The sequence below is a fragment of the Amphiprion ocellaris genome, chromosome 14 (genome assembly GCF_022539595.1).
Source record: "Amphiprion ocellaris isolate individual 3 ecotype Okinawa chromosome 14, ASM2253959v1, whole genome shotgun sequence".
NCBI lineage: Eukaryota > Metazoa > Chordata > Actinopteri > Pomacentridae > Amphiprion > Amphiprion ocellaris.
Genome location: NC_072779.1, coordinates 6,941,156 through 6,962,266, shown reverse-complemented (window position 1 = coordinate 6,962,266; position 21,111 = coordinate 6,941,156). Strand labels below are relative to the sequence as shown.

At 39.1% G+C, this 21,111-nt stretch overlaps 1 protein-coding gene across 3 annotated transcripts in view; it reads left to right on the top strand.

Moving 5' to 3' along the window:
- Positions 1 to 569: 569 nt before the first annotated feature.
- The window catches only part of shroom1 (shroom family member 1), a 33,843-nt gene continuing 13,301 nt past the window's right edge, over positions 570 to 21,111 (top strand). For 2 of the 3 annotated variants that reach the window (XM_055017350.1, XM_023286868.3), the window contains exon 1: positions 570 to 765. The gene's annotated coding sequence lies outside the window, so the exon portion shown is untranslated. Of the gene's footprint in view, positions 766 to 20,295; positions 20,337 to 21,111 lie in introns of all 3 variants that reach the window. The other variant, XM_023286870.3, reaches the window with a different exon arrangement.

Sequence of the window (21,111 nt, the reverse complement as noted above, 5' to 3'; positions counted from 1 at the left end):
TCATAACTTTCTGAACCATCCAAACACTTTCGCCTGAGTTGTTTGTCAGTATCAATAAGCAAAAAAATTGCGCCTAATCTTTCTGTGCATGAAACAAAAGTATTCAAAGTAGTTTATATAGCTTTGCATTGCAGAGCCTCTTAGAAATGATTAGCTCCTTTCAATCCACATTACGCTGCCCTGAGAACATTAACTCTTAGGTAGACTCTAAAGTGCTTCATGGATACTTTTCACATTTTATTTTCAATTTTTTTGGTCCTTCCACATACTTTTTTGTAGTTAAATTTTATATGTCAATATTTAGTTTACTATTCATATTTTATTATTTAATTGAGCCACATGTTTCTGTTAATAATAAATTAAAACTGTCACTGGTCAGTTTCTTCCTCTTTTCACTGGTCTGCAAAATCTCACAACAATAAAGGGAAATTCGCCTTTTCCCACTGTTCCACCATTAACACGAACCGACCGATGGGATGTCGTGTTTTCCCAATGCGCCCGCCCTCCGCCGCTTCTGATTGGTCCTCTCGCTCCTCCGTTACCGTTCATCCGCTGCTGCCTCCAGGGAACAAGGTAAGCTAACAGCGAGTGGAGGAAAAGGAAAAGCTCATTGCCAGAGGTTGAGAGACACGCCAGGCAACTAGAGAACTGTTTCTGTGAGTTTAGGTAATTTTATAAACAGTCGCTGACTCAAGAAGAGGAAACAAACCCGAGGGAAAGAAGGAGTACAAGTGGGAGAAGCACGAAGCGACCGGGAATCGGCAGGTAGGTGAAGGGTACTCGGGGCAGCAGGTGCATCTAGTATCGCTTTAGCTGCTCAGTTTCGGTTGTCAACTGTCAACCTGTTGGTTTATAGTGAACATAGTGAGGGAATAACCATGAAAATAACACTTTACCGTACATGTTTCTTTTTGAGAGTGGTTTTAAAAGTTGTAATGCTTGTCAGCAGGAAAAATAAATTAACCTTAACCAAACTACGGCTGCTTTTAGTTCACTTCTATCAGGACATAAGGTTAGTTAGCAATAGCCCTTGATAGTAGTTTAGTTTTTTTTTTTTAGCATTCTCATATCCTTTTTGACTTTTAGCATTTCTTTTCATATTCAGTAGATGTGCTCTTATTTATAAATATTAGTTTTACACCTATATATGTGGTTGTAAAGCTCCAAAGGCTACAGTTCGCCTATTTTAAAAAAAATCTCTAGTTGTACATGTTCATTTATTCATAATAGTTTGTACGTGCTTACACCTTTTGCTGATTAACGAATTTTAAATGAACAGACAGCCATTTGGAAAGCTCGTATATGCTACAAAAATATTCTAATATTTTAAATGTAGTTTTTATGTTTAATTTTCTAATATGTTCTAATCTATTTTTTTCTGTTGTAAAGCTTCTAATGCTATAGTTTGCCTATTTTTAAAGTTTAACTAGCTACACACGTTCAATTCTTCTTATTAGTTTGTAAGTGCTGAAACGAATTCCACTGTAAATCACTACATAGCCATTTGATGAGTTGATATATGTCACAAAAGTTTTCCACCGTAAACATTTTTGGATTTTGGACTGTCAGACAAAAACAAACTCTCTACCTTAAGCTCTGAGTAATACAGTTGACTGATAAGGCGATGGTGAAGAATCCCTGTAATGGATAGTGTAATAGTCTGGAGAGGCAGACTGCAACCCTAACTACTGTTATCACCACATTCAATTGCCATTGCCATACTTTCTGTGTCGGGCATTACTCATGTGGTGCTTGTTGTTTGACAGTCACTGTGAAAACAGCATAGCAATGTCCTTCCCCAACCTCATCTCCTTGCCTCAAATTGATACCTGGCTCTGAATTATGCACAGGAAGGCCTTTCTACTTAATGAGCTGGCTATGTTTTATTTAAAAGCGGGAACAAAAGGCGCCACAGCTGTGGCAGGGTTGCTTCAGGGGAAACTGGACACTGGTGTTTTGTGCAGTGGCTGAAACTGAAGCACTCATGCGGTGCGTTGGTCAGATGGTGGGAGCAGGAAAAGGACACTGGACCCTCTGTGTGCTGCTGCTGGATGCCTGGATCAGGCCGCTGACCCGACCCAAGTCTGCTGCACCCACAGAGTCTGACCTGGAGGCTGCAGGACAGAAGTTAGTGCAGGATGGATGTTCATATAGGTCTAATGCATGCGTATGTACTAGGGATCGACCGATATGGGTTTCTGATGCCGATTATTGGTGATCAAGAAAGGCCGATAACTAACATCTGGAACCAATATGCATTACTTGTAATGTTTTGAGAACATGTGATAGCACGAACCTGTCCTTCATAACTAGACTTCTTCATTGACAAGGTTGACTATTATTGAATATTCTAAATAGAAATAGGAATGATTGAATTGGCTGTTTATGTGGGATCCACTGAGATTGGTCAGTGTGACTCCTGCAGTTACACCCGCTGCTCTTCTCTAGTTTCTTAATCTTTGACTGTTTGTTTTTTACTTTTATTGCCCACTAAGATCCATATCTTAAAGCATTATTAATTATTGATTTCCAGACTCAGTTTCAGGGTAATTTGTGGCTGCCTTCTAACTTGGCCGCTAGCCATTAGCGAAGCCTTAGCCGCTGCGAGAGTAGATAATTTCCTGGTTTGTGGCAACGGCTTGAGAGACATTTCTGAGACCACAGAGTGACTACAGACAAAGAGAGACCTGAAGTAGCGCATTTAATTTCTCAGTAATTGGCCAATAAAAAATAAAATACTGATACGAATAATCGAGAGAATGCCAGATATCAGCCACGATAATCAGCCAGGCCGATAACCAGTCTGTCCCTAGTATATACACAAAGATAAAAGTAAGACACCTGTTGATTGCAATCTCACTTTATGCTTGTATATTACTGTGCATATGAATGGCTGACCATGTCTAAACAGTGCATGATAACTCAAGCAAGCATGTGGCAATACACACATTTGGCAATCTTTGCATACAGGTAATGGTATGCATTATGGAAGGGTAGGTGGTGTTTGCGTTTGCAGGAGGATTAAAGAAGAAAGGAAGCCGGAAACAAAAGGTGGAAGCAAATAGAAAGGCAAGGTTATAAAATAGAGGAGGGTCACAAAGCCATGGGCCGTACATGTAAACTTAGCCTGGGTGTTGAAACATGAGCTTTGTCTTAAGCTCTGTCTCCTTCCGTCTCACTGTCTCTTTATCTAAGGAAACAAAAAGACAAGAAAAAACAAAAAAAGCATTGTCATTGTTGTTAATTTGTCAAGATGCTGTGGCAGTTCCTGGTTTTAGGGACTGAACAGGGGCTTTCGGAAAGTATGTGACTGTTGTTTTACTTGGTGGGGATTGCCGTTTTTCAAGCAGTGGAAAATTACTCAGTGCGTTTTGACTCGGAAGTTTACATTCTTTCTGTGACCTTTTACACCACCCACCTCGACAAGGATGAACTGCCTTGGTCTTGTGGGTGACGGTTAATTCAAATGGGTTCACATTATTTTTCTGCAGCGATAAGGAACCCCACAGAAGTAATAACATACCAGAAACTTAGTTTGTGAAATTGATCCAAATGGAATGAGATTATACAGAAAAATCCCATTAAATTCCAGTGACAAAACAGCTAGAAGTTCAAGATATCCTTATCAAATCACCTAATGCTGCTGCTGTTAAATCATTATCACTCTGTTATGCATCACTTTGACCTCTACTGAAGGAGTCAGAGTGAGATAATAGACGAGGATGTAGCAGGAAGGTGTCAGAGTTTTAAATCAGTTAACAACTCATTGGTTTCTATTGTTCTTACCTGTATTATTTCCATTTTCCCGTCATGGAGGTGCCACGCCATTGTCGGTATTTCCCCTCCTTCTGTGTACCTGCATGACGTGAGACTTTCACTGGCATTGTTGATTTCAGGGAAAACAAGCATGTCTTACCTTTGTGAAGGAAAGAGCTGATGTAATGAATACTTTGGAATGAGGAATTCGCTTTCCGTTTCTTTAACAGGGAGATAACTGACTCAGAGTAGAAGCTGTAATTGTATGTTTTAAATATGAATTCTAAATAAGTACTAGCAGTGTTTTATTAACAATGTAACAGTGATTACAGTAACAGTAGTAATGAGGGATTAAATGAAATATATATAATCTATCAGACTTGTTTGATGAAGCTAAAGTAAAAGCTTCTCTGCTGACCAAAGTCCGTCAGATACGTTATGATCAAACATTTGAGGGGGATTAAATTCTGACAACTGTGAATGATGCATTTAAGATAAATTTTGTAGGTTATGTCATGCATTAGTTAATCTTTAGGAGCTTCCGTGCATCAAATGATACTGTAATGATTAAACTCTAGCTGGCATGGAGGTTAGTGACCCCAGTGTGTAGCGATCTGGACTAGGATTGTTATGAAAGTAACGTCCTTGAAAAGGTTGATAAGATGATCAGTGCTCATTTGAAAGAGCATGACTGTTACATTGAGGTGTTTAGCTTAGGTGGCATGACATCATTGCATTAACTGTAAGGAAGGTGATGTTAAACGCTGATAAGGAACTCAGCATGGATCACTGGATTCTCTAATGTAAGAGCTCAGAGAAAGAAGAAAAAAGCCTGATTAAGGCCGTGTACTCCTGTTAAAATTTTCTTCCAGGATTAATAAGTAATAAGAAGAAAACACAAGGAATATCTGAGTTTTTTTAGTGTTGAATATGAGGAAATAGCATATTATTGAGGCAAAATCATCAGTTAGTGCTCATTACTTTAACATTACTTCATAGATAGGGTAGAATTCGAGCTAATCAAAGAGCAAACACCTGTCAAGGGTTGTATTTTTGGGGGAGTCATAGATGGTGATATGGCTCAATATGAGGAGAAGTTACCATCATATTAAGACAGTTTATATGAGAAAAGTAAAGGCTTTGATCAAATAAACTGTATTACTGTTTTTATACCAAGATTACAATTGGATTTGCATGATCAGAAAGGCTTTTTCTGAAGTATTTTATTGACAAAAGCGAAAAAGATTGCTGGTTACCGCATAAGAGGACATTGCTGTCATTTAACAGACAGTGTTGGTGGTTATTTTGGATACTTTGGTGTGAATTATGACTGGAATGGATGGCTTTTGTTGTTTCTCTTTAATGATAATTTATAAACACTTCATCAAAGTACACACTCACAGAACTTATGAGTAGATAGGTCAAGTCTCATACACTTCGACCATCCACACTGTGAGGACAGCATTTGAATTAAAGCTGCTATTATCCGTTATTTAGCATCAGCCGCCTTCGCAATCTCCCGCAGCTCTACAGAGCGTTTAAGCATCTTTTGGCTCATTTGCGGATCACTGACTTACTGTTTTGGTTCACTTTTAGCACTCTTGTCAGCATTTTCAGCTACATCATGCAGCTCAACTCTCAAAGCCAACACCGCCATAGGGAAGCATTTAGTAGCTAAAAAGGCAGATTTTTGCTTCAGGTGTTTGCAAAGACCAAAAAATGCTGGATATTGTTTCTTGGGTGGCCAGAAACTTGACTGCAGATGACTATGAATGTTGCTCTGTGACTGCTGGATGTGCATGTATGGAAGTGTTTGCTAAGTTCAGCGGGTTGTGTTTACAGCCTGTTTTTACTTACCACAAGTGACACCAAAACATCTGTTAATATAAGTAATATCTATCCTTTTACTGCTCCCTTTTTGGTGCCAGGTACTGACCTAGACGAGAACGTGTCCCTCTTAGTTAAAGCTGTCACTGATTTATTGTAAAAAATGTGCAGAGCCTAACAGAGTGCTTTCCTCTGAAGGATGTATGTATATTTCTCCACGTGTCCTTCACTTTGACCAGCATGTGCACGGAGCAGGTTTAATGTGTGTTCACACTTCCTCCTCCTCATGTGTTGCTGACATTCCAGACATTACGGGGGGTCCTCCACTGGCTGATTTCAAAATGCTCTATATTTGAGAAACAAACTTTTTCGAATCCTACTCATCCATGCACCAAATTTATACAGGGTTTGGTGTCTTTCCAGCTCTCTACCTTTTGTCTTGCTTCCTATCTGCTGTCGTTACTCGAGGGTTCTTTTCTGCAGGCAAGGGCAGGGGGCTTTTGTCTTTTTTTTACCTGGGTTTGACCAACCACTCACTCATCTGTAATTGTGAGCTATTGTCAGACCCTCCTTCTTTTGTCAGATGAGCAGAAAGGCCTCTTAAAATCTCATATAATATATGGATGTGAAGGAGAAAAATGGCTGACAGAGGTTATCACTGGTTAAAACGAGACCCCCTGAGGGCAGACTGGAAAGTGTGTATAGTTATGCGTCTGTCTGCCTGTTCTGGTTCTCTGACACGGCCACACCTAGTCTATTGTATGGCCCTATAAGACCCCCATTGTGATGTGGCAGTGTCATATGACATGTAGGTATTAGTGCTTGTGTGTGAGTACTTGAATAGGCAGGCTTTATGACTATATCCTGCTCCTTTCCCTACTTTTTGGGGAGATACAGAGGAAACAATAAAAGCATCTTAAATGTACTATGTAATATCTTTTTTAAAAAGCGTAGTATGGTCACAGAGTAGTTAAAAGTCATTTTGTTTTCTTTTAGAGAAGCAAAGATTACAACCAATTTCATCGCCTGTAAGCTTTTAAAACTTACATAACTTTAATTCATGCAAACAAATTTCTTCTCTCCTGCATTTCCTTGCCCATTGCTGCATATTTTGATGTATTACCACCACCTTTTGAGAAACTATATAATGTGGACCCATTGACAGGAAAGTGTCCAGTGTGTCCTTGTGCATGTGTGCGTGCATGAGGCAAATGGTTGATAGTGATACCAAAAACCCTGAAGGGAGATTCTCGTTAGGAGATTCTCAGACATTTGCACAAGTTTCATTGGTTTCTTTAAAGTGTGGCCCAGCCAAGACTGGATTTGTGAGGCTGATACTGATATCAATATTTAGAATTTTTAGAAATCTAATCTCTAATATACACCAGAATTGTTGTTTTTAAGAACTGTGACCAGGACTCAAAGAGTGCAGTATGAAATATCAGATGGTCATAGCTCTATGGTGGACAAAATCACCTCAAGACTAGTTGGACTTTTGTGTACTGAAGTTTCCTGTTACTTATTGGACAACATATAAACCAATACCAATATATCCAAGAAAGGCAAATATTGGCTGAAGTATTGACCTGCTGAATTGTGTACAATTAAGTATCTCATTTTGTTTCTCTCTGCATCAAAGATTGGTAAAATTAGGTTACTCAATCATTATTTAAATTGAAAACACACATTTTGCTGTACAGAAAATAATGCATTTCATTATTAGTTAGTTTAATTATTAATGCAAACACAGTTAGCATTAGCGTTAACAGCCACAATTGTTGAAAAACCAAAATGATGCCACTGACAGAAAATCCATCAGTACAAACTTAAAAGCAACCTACTCAACAGAAATCTGATCACAAATAATGACTTTAAATATTGTCTCTGTCAGCCTGCACAGCAGAACATTGGGTGTGTTAGACTGTTTGAGTGTCACTGCAGTTTTGACTACAGAGCATCTCTTCATCCGTTTTTGTGTGCGGAGCAGCAGTCAGTCTATAGTGTGTGTGTGTGTGTGTGTGTTTTGTCTGTGTGCACACCACACCTCTATAATACACTGTGCTGGCAGGTCTCCTGGAGGGCCTTCTCAGGTTTCATAGCCCCTGATGAAAAGGTGTGGGTGAGGGGTTGTCACTGAGACTTGAGCTGGCCTCGGACACATTAATATGGCTGTGATGTTGGCTAATAAAAGGGGCATTTACAGCTGTCTGACATGGCTGGAAGTAGAGGCTTGATGTCTCTTTTTTTTTGTGGGTGTCTGTGTGTCCGGTCAGAGCTGGAATGGCTTCAGCATCTGGGTTGTGACGCAGTTGTTATAATAATAATAATAATAATAATAGTAATAATAGTAATAAAAGGAATAAATTAGAGAAATAGGCTCAAACAATGATTCAGTTAATTGATTAATTGACAATCTGCTCATATTTTAAATGTCAGTTTATGATTTTATAGATTTTTTCAAGCAAAATAAGTGAAAAGGTGTCAAACATCCTCAAGATCTGACATCTCAGATAAGGGTATTTGTAGCTTTTCTGCGTTTTTCATGATTTAAAACACAATATCTATGGGTTTATGGGTATGTATGATTAGCTATTAACTGAAAAAATACCATGCTAAGTCATTGATAGTGAAAACAATCATCACTTGCATTCATTAGGTAATTTCAGAACTTTTAAACTTTTGCCTGCCAGTAATCATCCTAATTAACATGCAATCTGACTGATTCCTTTGGACCTTTGAGACCATTAATGTGCCGTCCATGCAGCCAAGACATACAGTTATATAATCGTTCAGTGTAAAAAAGCTAAATAATTGTGGAAGCAAAAACACTGAGGCCGTATTTTTCATCTCAAATGTCTTTACATCAGAGGAACCACTGTTGTTTACCCCAGTAGTCACACCAGTGATTCCACATCACTACCACACTCCATTATACTCTACAGGGCTACAGAGTCCAAAGTGTGTTGCACTGTTTTCTGGGGAAATGTAATCTCTGTGTGATTTGTTTTATAGTCTTAAACCCCCCCTTACCACCTCCGCCACCCTTCCTCGTCCTCTGACCCCCCTCTCTGCCCCTGCTCTGAGGTAAGAAACCTGCGCTGCCAGCAGTAAAATGAGCCCATTGTGATCAGCTCCCCAAAATTAACCACGGTGGCAGACTTGGTGCTGGGAAACACAATGGAGATTAGAAATCACTTGACTCCTGAGTACGGTGATCAGCGCTATTAGGTTACTGTATATGTTTCAAAAGCAGGACAATTAAAAGTTAACACCAACTATTTTGTCTCAGCAGAGGTATTGGTACAATGGGAGATCATCTACTGCCTCCCGTCTATAGCCGGAGGTGTAGGTGTGACTCTGTAATTATGAGCACATTAGACACATATTTGTTCTTTCGATAGCGCTGACGTGTGTTCTAAAGTTGAAATTGCTCAGATGGCGGTGGGATGAATGCAGTAGGCTCAATTTAAGTTGTAACTGCGTTGCATGATCCAAAGAACTATGCTGTTATGGATAAAATGATGATTTTCTTTGTCATTGTTACATTATTTTCATTATATAGCTTTCTGCAGCGTAAAGCAAACTTCTCAGAGAAAAAGCGCTTACCCAGGATTACTTAGTTTGAGAGACTTATCAGCCTGTTCGTGCAAAAATTGTTGGTTGTAATTAATTTATGACAGCATCATGAATGACACAACTAGCTTCGTGCTAACAGTCCTCATGGGACACACTCATAAATTGGCAGTGCATTAGTAGCTGAGTGGAACAGGTATTGCTTTAAGTGTTGTTTACTGTTGTGATTTTAAAAATGTAGCAGCACTTGTTTGTTTAATAAGTCCAAATGGAAAATCCACTATGAAACATGTTGAAAGCTGAGATTGTGACACTTAAATATTTAAAAACTTCTGGTGTTAGGCTGTCCACCAAACCAGATTTCGTCTGTGTTTCTTTAGACTTGGCGTGGAGAATGATTAATAGGAGTGACGAGGCAACTTATTGGTTTGTTAGGTACTGGACTCAAACTTTCCCACAGTTTTTATGGGTATGAAAAATGGCGGTTTATAGTTGTGACAGGCAATAAAAAAAAATGCAATACACTTCTGCTTAGTAGTATCATCTCGTCAGGGGTCATCCGTCTGCTGTAAATTCTTTGTTTCCACATAAACTTAAAAGCTCAGGCCATCAGAAATGACAGGCTATACAAAATCAGATACCTTGAGAGATGCGATCCTGTCACTTGTTTTTTGGTGTGCTCTGGGCTTTTTCTCATATCACATTATGCTTCAAAGGGCAGAAAGCAACGTGTTTGCTGTTTTCAGCTCTGCACCAGTCAGGCTGATTTTTTTAAGTCTAAAAACTTCTTTAGCACTTGCCTGGTGGCTGAAGTACACTACTGTCTCAGTACCCAAAGTCTTTAAGAACAGACGCACTGTGCTGAATTGAAAGTCAGACAAAAAGTGATCTCTGGACTTATGATACTGTGAGAGCAGTCAGTTGATTTGCCCCAGATTTTTATGTGGTTTACTTTTATGTTTCCACAGAAACCAAACTAGGTCAATAATTAAAAAGTAATCATTTATCTTAGGTATTTTATTATCTCATCTACTAAAGCAGATAAGGTAAAAGATACACCCTAAATGTAGAAACACATCTCTCAGAAGGAAAGCTGTCAGTACCCTCACCTGTTTTAATATTGGTCTGTGTCAGAGGAATGAGAAGGAGTGCAAACAAAGAAAAAAAAGAGACTGAGATTTGTTCTTAGGCTGTCAAAGGCAATAAAATTCTGGATTTGGAGGAATAGTAATATTACAAGGAGATTGTACATGTTGGACACCTGCTACCCACAGGTAGGACTGCTGTGCACCATTTTTTTTCTCACTTTTAAATGTGCAGATTGTTTTTTCAATTAAATTCTTTTTTCAATAAAATGGCAAAAAATACAGAAAGGGACAAGTCTACCTCCTTTGAGAATCTTTAACTAGTGAATATTTGGAATTTACGCCACTGGATTTTTATGTTTCAACTAATCAAGTCACTGCTTGCATCTCTATTCCCAAGACACTGTTTGGTTAAGGATCTTCACTTGTACTTGGTTTTATCTGGTGGGCTAATGAGGGTGGGCGCTCCTGATAATTTGCACTCATTGCCCGAAAACAAAAATGTGGAGAATGTTGGGCACTTTGATTTCTTTAATTTCAGCTGACATTTGGAATCTGTTGAGCTGACCCGGCAGGTCACAGTGCCCAACAGGACTCTCCTCAAGTGGATTAAAAATCTGAATCTCCTTTCTCCAAAAAATGTTGCCTTGGCTCAGATCTGTTGTTGACCTCAGCGTCAGCCATGTTGGGAGCAGTGGGCAATGTGAATGTTAACCGTTTGCTCTCACACAGTACCTCTGTCTGCCTGGCGGGTTCTTTTGCAATTCAAATCTCTGGCGCAACACCGAGCAAATGCTTCCTTGTTGTCCTAAAGCTGTCGCTCTGCAGGGCAGCGTATCATGTATCCCAAGTGTCCTTTTCAAGCTCCTTAAAGCATCCTGGCAGGTATAAAAGGAGAGATTAGAGACATGTCTGTTACTTTCATCACACCACATTAGATAGTGGACAGTGACCTAGTTTCCTTACACCTTTTCCTTTTCATCCTCGTATTTCTCTTTGTTTTCTACTGTTTCTCCTTCCTTTCTAGACATGATGTCACAGTCATGCCCATGTAACGAGCAAGAGCTCCTTGCATGAATAACTTTTGCTGTCAGTAAGCCTTTTCCTCTGACATCAGTGGCTATGTATGTGTGTTGCTCTTTGTGGAGTATAAAATTCACCAAAAACAAGGCATGTAGGAGATGTGTTATTCTACTGGTGGCCTATTAAAATAACCACAGGCTGCACACATGATTCAAATCTGCTCTACTTATTGGTTAAGAAATAAATTTGGCATCTGTGACTTTATAAAATACAATGGGGCTTTAGTGTGTGTTGAATGTATTTCTAATTTAATGGCCCTATAACAGACACAGGTGCAGGCTAAAGTAGGGAATAGAGTATGCTTTTGAGATTACCAAAATCAGCTAGAATTATAAATGCATGACAGAGGAGTAAAGGCGAAATTATCTGTCAAAAAATGTACCTTCTCGTTCGAAATTAATCAGAGCAACTATAAACAGACTATGAGAGCATCAGATAGTATGATAATCTGATGCAAACAAGTGCATCAAAACTTAGCTTTGACCTGTGTGGGAGCCAGATGACTTCAATAGAAGTAAATAGGAAGCAAGCAAATAGTTATTGACAGCAAATGTCCTCTGTCTACATCTTATGGCAACAGACTTTCAGTTCTTCCTGACTCAATCTGTACCTTAGATAAGTAAAAAACTGTAGGATGGTGAAGGGGTCTTCCTTAATGCTTACATCTCTGTGTTTAAGCAGGTAGCAGTGGGGGAGTGTATATATTTGAGTCTGGAATGTGGATTTTCCTTCAAAACTAGTCTCTATATAGCTTATATTACTTTCTATGTTCTACAGCTGTCCATTCATTGCCTGTAATTGCCTCATATTAGACAGGTCCAGGGGAGCAATAAGGCCAGACGAGGAATGCTGTTGTCTTGGAGCTCCACAGGTCATTTAGTACTGTAACCTGACTTTAGCCACCCCAGGAGGTCGAGCAATTGAGAGAAAGGAAAACACCCAGTTCTAATTATGTAGCCTGAAAGGGAACAGGATAGTGTGTCGATGTAGAAATTTTGGGTCTGAAGAAGGATAAAGTATTTTTTCCATGAAGACCATTTGTCTGGGCTGAGTAAGCCAAAGCCATAGCTGTAGCACTTTCATCTGTTGCAAGAAGAAGGATATCAGATTAAACAAACAACTAAATCTGTAGTGTGTTTTCTGTCAGTGCTAATGCTACCACTTGAATTCATGTGTTCATGATTGGTGCTAATACAAAAATTTCCCTTGGCATATCATTGGCCTGGCACTTCTTCCCTAGGATTAAATGTTTAATGTTATTATGTAACAGGTATTTCAACTAAAACTTTATCCTTATGAATTAACAAAGCTTCATGATAGGCATATTTTTCCTGTCAACAAAACTTCTAGATAGCAAAGTAGAAAAAAGCAGTGTCAAGAGTTTCTGAGAGGAGAGAGAGAGGAGTTTCTGATACCGTCTAAGCTTGTGGTCGAAAATTGAGACTTTCAAACATTCTCTTTTTACTGCTTAACCGAATGTCACCCTGCAGGTTTATGTTGCTCTGGTCTTCCTGTATGGCAGTTTTTGCTCGACCAGGAAGTGTCCTGCAGATAGTCCTCTTATCAGATATATTCATCTGCCAACTACAGATGTCAACATATGACCGGGGAGATCGTTGTACAGATGAATGTCAGTTATCCCATAAAAGCAACATTTACACCCAGCAGTGTCCTCAAGATCCGTGCACAGAAAAGACTGGTGATGCCACTGCTTACTAACTAACTTAACTGATAGCCAAACATTCTCAGTAGCCCATGATGCGGGTGTGTTGCATAAACAGCAAGTAAGTAAGCAGGGGGACATTTGAATCTTTGAATAATATTTGCATGTTTAGCATCAAACTGAGGGCTGGGTACTGATTATAGCAGCCTGTTTCCTTTACCTGCTGTACCTGACCTAGCTGCTTATCAAGCACATTCTTTCCCACGTGCTTCTGCCAAGCATCCAAGCCAGCCATACTGTCAGTGATAATGCACGTTGTTACCATAAAGTGTCAGGTGTTTGGCTTGCTATTGGATATTGGCACCATGCTTGGGTTTTTATAACCTTAGATGTTGAAATTGTCAGGTCAGAAGCTTCACTGTCCGCTGTTGTCTACGACACTTTTAACAGGAACATAGTCTATCACCGTGCTAGCAGTTCTAGAAGAGCACTAAAATACCTAAAAGGTGTTGAAGACCACATACTGATTGTGTACTGCAAGAGGGAAACTTTTAAAACTGTCATATTGAAGTGATTCTGGAATATATTTTGATTATAGTTCCAACTTTTCTTATCATGACATTACTTGCAAAGACCCCAAGCAAACCTAAACTAAAAACACCAAACTAATGCATCTACCATTAATGCTAGTTAACAGATTCCACATAAACCCCAGGAAATGAAGATTAAATTGAATTATTTCCGTTTCAAACAAATAGACCGACAGAGGGGGCAAAACAACAGTCACCTTATGCAAGTTTTAAAAACCCCTAAGAAGGAAATTAGGTCATATCGTATAGCCTTTATGCCACACCACCCTGTATAAGGTGTGATAAGTCCATTAACAGCTTTCACCTCTTACCAGAATTAACACATTCCATGAGCAGTGAAATACATATTTGGAAAATGCAAATCTACAGCGTCTTGTACAAGGAATTCATTGTTTTATTATTTGTCTGTTTGCGGTAGGACTTCTTTGTTTCGCTTTACATCTTGTCGTCTTTAGATTTTATGAAAACAGAATGATACCCACTTGATGTTCCTATTAATGGTTGTGATACATTTTGTTTCTAAATGTCATTTGTCCTCACGTGGTCTCTCTTCTCAGCAGTGTTTAATCTGATATTGGCATTTGTTACATTTTTGTGATCACCTATTTAGCAGTTAAAAAGTTACACTTTGTGAATGATGTAGATGCTGTGGTACGATTAATCAGTGACTGGTTCTAGTACAAGAACAATACATGTTCTGTGAAGTCTTCTCTGAGATAACTCCTGGTGAAGTCATACAGTGTCATGGCTGTTGCAGTACCAGCTGAGGGGCCAACGTGGGTGAATACCTTTGTTATGTGTCTGTGGTCAGCTGGTCAGACCACAGCTCATTATGTAACATGACAGAGATGGTTAGAGTAGCCTGGCAAGGCCAGATGACACTGAGTTAACTGATAGAGACTCTCAGCTGATGAAGTGCCCTGCAGCTATATGGTAGAAAGCAGCCAGTAGATGTCTTAAAACGAGCCTATGCTGTTTCTGGCTTATAGACATTCCCATAGGGATTTTATACACTCTGTAAGACTCTATTTAAAGCATGAACCAGCCTTAAACACATGCCATGCTTCCAAAATGAAAAGATAAGTGTAATCCGTTTCTGTAGCTCCTATTGCTCGGTCAAACAAATGTTGGTCATTGTGTGAGTGTAGAAGAACTGTTTTTTTTTTTCTTCATATTGCTGTCTTCTTTTGTGTACATCCTTGGCACATGATGTGAAACTTACTCATAGTCACGGTCTCTCATGCCTCATCACGGGTGGCAGAGACACAATATGAAATGACCATCAATATAGGAAAATAAAACAGACTGAATACACAACAAAATATGGCCACAGTTGTTACAATCTCAGTCTGTTTTTAGATTTGATTATAAAAAAAAATTTTGTACAGTAATTTTTTTTTATATATATATATATATATATATATATATATATATATACATACATACATACATACATACATACATACATACATACATACATACATACATACATACATACATACATACATACATACATACATACATACATACATACATACATACATACATACATACATACATACATACATACATATATTTACCACATATTTCAGGAATAATTTGAAGGCCTCAGTTTTGACAATAGATGCATTTTTCACAATTGTATATGACTAGGATAGATAGATAGATATAGATAGATAGATAGATAGATAGATAGATAGATAGATAGATAGATAGATAGATAGATAGATAGATAGATACTTTATTTATCCCGAGGGAAATTCAAGATTCAAAATTCAAAATTTATTAATGATTGAACTGACGATCTATGAGTGGAGAGACTTATTGGTAGATTAACCAGTCAGGACAACAAACTAACTGTTGCCCTACTTGTTGAGTTAAGTGACAGATGTTGCCCAAACAGCAAACAGGACTGAATTTCAGGTGAAGACCAAACTGAGCATGGTATTTGTCTTGTTTAGACTGCTAACAGTCTGTCTTTAGGGGCAGTTGAGAGATGAGGGCTGGACTGTAGGAGATGCTGGGGACCTAAGAACAATAGAGTTTTCTTCTTTAAGGATACCATTTTTCCATAATGATGGAGTCATTGAGACTTTTCCCACCTTTAAACGGGAAGTGGGTCATTTGTTATTGTGTGGTGTTTGTCTTTAGCTTCCTGCAGGGCCGGATCTCTTCTTTGTCACTTTCTGTGCTTCTTCTCCTTTCATACATTCTTCACCCTGGCCTTCTTTTGTCACTGTAATTCCCTTGTATGTTGAAGTTATGACACATTTGCTCAGAGTAAGTTTAGCTCCTGCTTTGTGGAGGTGTTAAAGATGCAAGATGTCACTGTTTTGATCCTTGAGCTCTGGTGTCATGCCAAAGTCCTTGATCAGGTGTGTCCTTATCCTGGGTCATCTCTGAGCCTCCTTTCATCAGATAATATTTATTGACTTCTGCACAAATGCATGGTATTTTCTCTGCAAGACGCGTCGTACGTTGCATAACTTTTTATTTCACAAAACCCAGTTAAGTCCTTTTGTAATTATTTCACATTTGAATTTAGACTCAGGCCAGTATGTTCTCAGATTTTAATACACATACCAAAGATTGAAAAGGATACGCTTCAGAAATTGTGAATTTGCACGGCCCATTTTTAGACTAAAGCCATATGCAAACACAAATACAACTCAATGGCCTGCAGCTTTGTACTATTCTTGTGCAGAGGAATTCCTACAGTATCCAGTTAAACTCACCATGACTAGATCATATTGCAAACCTCTGGGGGGTCCTTAATACAAAAGTAATTGTCTTCTCAGAGACACTTGAAAGTAATAAGAAGTTTATCATTTGCAGAGGCCTGTGCTCATTTTTAAGCCGAACGCTGCGAGGCACGATGCAGTTCCTGGTTAATGACTGACCAGGGAGGATACATAATAGCCTTTTTTAGAGCAGAGAACATTATTAATATACTCTTCTTCACTTTGCCGCATTTGTGTGTGTGATTAAATAATCATAGTTTAACCAATGAGCTATACACACATTCAGTCAAAATTTTGTGTTCTTATCCTATCATTTTAGGTATAAGCTACATTTAGAACATTAAAACATCAACAGCACATCAAGAAGACTAAATGTTGATATTGTCAACTAAGTATTTAGGTCAGATCAGAGCAGGAATTCAGAGGTTATTAGAGTGTGACAGCTTTTCTTGATCAGCTAGAGATTTTTGACACTGATGTGAGCACTGCCCAGCAACAACCAGACACAGTTTCTCTCCACTGTGCACATGCACACAGATAAATTGCTGTCTTTTTCTGTTTGAGGCACACATACAGGAGGAATTACACTGCAGGTGTCAGTGATTACGCTGCATGGCAGTGCAGCTTTCCCTTTCCCGCTACTGCTTTACAGTCAGTGCTCAGCACCCGACCACTTCCACCTTTTCAAAAACGGCTTCCTCTGTTTTTATTTGATCAGAGACAATAGGAATGATGTCTTTAAGGTCCTTTGGGAGACTTGAGCCAGAAGTGATGCCATAGCTAAGGATTTGTATGTTTGTGATGCCCCTTTCAACATTTTGTGCAAATGTGTTGCAAAAGAGTTTGAAGATGTAGTGAATCTTTTCAGACTCATAACGTAGTCGTGCCTATATCAGTGGTAATAAACAAAGGGTAAAGCAGTGTGTGTGCTGTACATTGAGAGTAAGTAAAAAATATAATTCCTCACAGTCTTATGTTGGCCTTCATGGGCCAAAAGATGAGTGGAACAATTTTAATCCTACAGAGAAAGTAGCTTAATTCACTAATATTGTAAGCAAGAACGTTTCTTCAATGCTTTTTTTTTTTTTTTACATTAGCTAAAAGTGTTTCTATGTGTCTGCTTCTCCTTGAGTTGAATCTCAGCTCACTCATGTCTATTTGATGTGGGTGAACTTTTCTTAGAGTAAATGTTCTGTACTGTAAGAGGGGTGCTGGAGTTTAAATATTTCCTAACAGTAGGAGTTGTGGGCAATCTGCTGCTCTATTTTAAGCTTCTTCTTCTTCCGCATTCCTTTGCTGCCATCATCCATTCAGCTGATTTCGACAGTGCCAGTCTGTTGTACATTTACACAAGCAGTAATAAAGTTACCTGAGTCTAAGTTTTTCTAGGGTGGCAGAAAATGAAATAATTGTAGACCTTTTGAGACGGACATTTTAAGTTTTGTTTCTCACCAGTGAGTGTTCTGAGAACGCAGCAATCCGTTTAGCTCCTCAGTCAGAGGTCCAGAGGTCCACAAACTCATCATCATCTTTATCAGCAGACTTAGTGAGGCCAACAGGGCTAACAAGCTTAATGGTTTTGGCTTGGCAGTTGCTTGGCTGGCATTCCTGGCATCAGTCACTGTAACTTACAGAATTCCCTCTCTTGTCTTGTCTCCATCTTCTCTGTTTCTTAATGTTGGTTTAGTTGTGTCTTTTTGTCACTGTGTCCTCCCTGTTTCTGTCTGTCTATTCCTGCCTGGTGGTCCAGTCTCGTGGCTGCATGGTGAAGGTCACGCTGGAACGCATAATCACCAATGAAAGACAAAAAAAAAAAAAAAATCTGACAGAATTTAACATTCCTCCCTCTCTAAATCAGCCTCACCTCGTGCTCTCTCTCATTCATTCATTGGTTTTATGATTCCAGTCTTCTTTAAGAAAGTGTGTTCTTGTCTGACAGCTTGCCCAACCATGTTAGGCTTTTTTTAAAAACATATGGTCTTGAAATTCTTACAGGTCTTAAGACTTACTCCCTCCTCCATCCACCATGATATCGTACTTAGCTCAGTTGCCAGGCAGAAAGTGGTCATGAGCTTATCCTTGTTTACTCCTCACCTCAGCATTTAATCTTGACCCGTTATCGACTTCTCTTTTAATCACGAGTTGAAATTTTTTAAAGCGACAATGTCGTTGGCAATTCAACAGCCGTATGTCATCCCTAAAATAAATGAAAGTGTATTTGCTGACCACAAAGTGTTGAGGTTGTTTACACTCTGTAATGTGTTGATTTCAATGTACTTAATGAAAAACCAGAATTTAAAAAAATAAATTGTTTGACAATTGAAAGAGATGCTAAATTTTAGCAGATAATTTAAGGTGAGATATCATCTATAAATGATATCTGGCTGTAGTTAATGTGTGTATGTCAGGGTATGTGTATGATTTTTGTTTCTCAGAATGGACCTTTGGAGGGGTGACACAACATTAAGCAGATCTGCATAAAAGCAATGAATCAGGGTTACCATTTTGACTGAAATACTTTGATATTATTTCTAACAATTTTATAAATAAAAAATATGTTTTACTTGAGTAAATGAAACCTCAATTAACTAGTTAGCTATATACATATTCTTAAGTCTTGTCATTTTAGCATTAAGGATTTACCTTTGACACAGGCATGGGGGCTGCCAAAAATCTATCTATCTAGGAAAGAACCCTATACATAAGATTTTCTTTATTTTGCTCCTCAAAAAGTGATATCAACACTTCAGGTTTACACATTAATAGTTGCAACAGGTGGAATAAGCTGTAGAAGCAGCAAAACCACCAACAGAACATGGGTCCAGCTCTTTGTTCCACATTGTCTGACACTGTCTAACAATGAAAAAACTCACAGCATAGCTGAGCACTAGTGCTGCCAGCCTCAGTAGAAAACAATAGTGAAGGCAACAAGGGTCTTTGTCTGACACTAGACAATCACACAAGGAGTTTTGAGAGCTGTTCTTAGTGAAAGTGAATTTGACCATATAACAGACTGACCACTGTCATGATCTAATGCTGTGGTTCATCCCAGGCGTACATTTTTAGTACCATATTTTCACTTTCTGATTTCCTATTTTCCAGTAAATCTTCAAGGTTTAATAAACCCAACCTATCAATTAAAGGCCCCACTGTCCTTGTAATTAGGATATTTATTGTATAATTAACAGAGATTGTTTTCCATTTGTAAAAATGAAAAGAGGTCCCTGGTAATGCTAAGTGAATAAAACACAGTTTCTAAAATAAAGTACAGTAATATTGACTTTTACATCAGTCATACTGCAGTAGAAATTACTTGATATTTCTGGGATCAGTTACTGATTAGCCGAGTAACTTCTTTATCATTTAAAAATTTATTGACAAGAATAGAAGAATATAGGGGAGACTAGTAGATGTTAGAAAAAAGAGTAATATTGGGGGATTGCTAGTCTTTGTGACAGTTTTTTTTTTTTTTTTTTTTTTTTGGTGGAGGCTGGGAGGTCACCCATACACCCAGCCACCCCACCACCATTACCCCCTCCCCTCTGTCCTCCCTCCTGCCTTGGCTAGTCTCCATGCGCCGGGCTCAGGGCCTTGGGAATGAATGGCTCTGCTCCGTCTTTGAAGCCAGCCAGGAATGCGAGGCCTCTTTTTTCCTCCCCTCTCTCTCTGTTGTTCGGGCGGCCGGCAGCACTAGCAGCTATCTGCAGCAGTGAAATATTCCCTCCGCTGCGCTCATTGTGCATCAGAGAGCTGGACGTCATCGGCTGGCCAATCAGTGGCTCCCACTAGGCAGCCTCGGGTCTCAGTGGGGGGAGAAGGGACCCGCTAGAAGTCTTCCCTCTAATATCTGGCTCTCCTGGTTACTTGGTCTGGTCCCTCTTTACAAGAAGAACAATGTTCTGAATGAGAAAAAGGACGGAAATCATTTGGATAATCCTTATTTAGGATGAAACTTAGGAAAGTAATTTCTTTTTCAGATGGAAATCGGGAAGGTCAGTGACTTAGACACAAAGTTTGGGTGAGTTTTTTCCACTTTTTTCATGTTAATGGTGCTCTGTAAAGTTTCTAAACTTTTAAACCAGCCTGCAAGGAGCTGATCTCTGAGTAGTTCCCAGATGGCATTGCTGTTTCGACTGTTGATCTTCTACTTTGTGTTCAGCTTTCTTCTGTCATTGTTCGGTTCTCCGGTCTCTTGTTGTTGTGGTTTGCGTGTGAGTATTTGTCTGGCCTGGTCACCCTCTGCCTTACCCTCCCTCCTCCCTGTACATTTTGCCACTGCCTGTCCCCTCCATCACTTCCACTTGAGCGCTCCCCTGTTTGGGAGCCTCTCTGTGTTCGCAGAGGAAAGAGGATGGTTGGAAACCACACACACACATAGACCAACACAGAGACACACTACAGATCAGAAAGACCTTCATAAACACATGGAATCCCCCTTAATACTGTAGAACTGAAAGGCTCTTGGGAGGTGGGTTTTGTGTGTATGCAAAACGACCACCTAGGATCATCTTTGATGCAGATTTTTGAGCTCAGCCAACAAACTTGCCAACACTTGGAAAATTCTGCGCATTAGAATTGATTGTATGGTAGTTTTTAGTTGTCACTTTCTGAGTGAAACTAAAAGAACTTCTTGCAAGTCAAACAAAAGAACCAAAATCAACTGATTCACAATGTGAAGATTTCTTGCAGTTCCCATGGCTGGTGAGGCCTACATGGATTCTGCAGGGTCATTGCTGATTGACTGGTTGTTTTATTAGCAACATTTACCTTTGTGTATACAGGACAGGTATGTG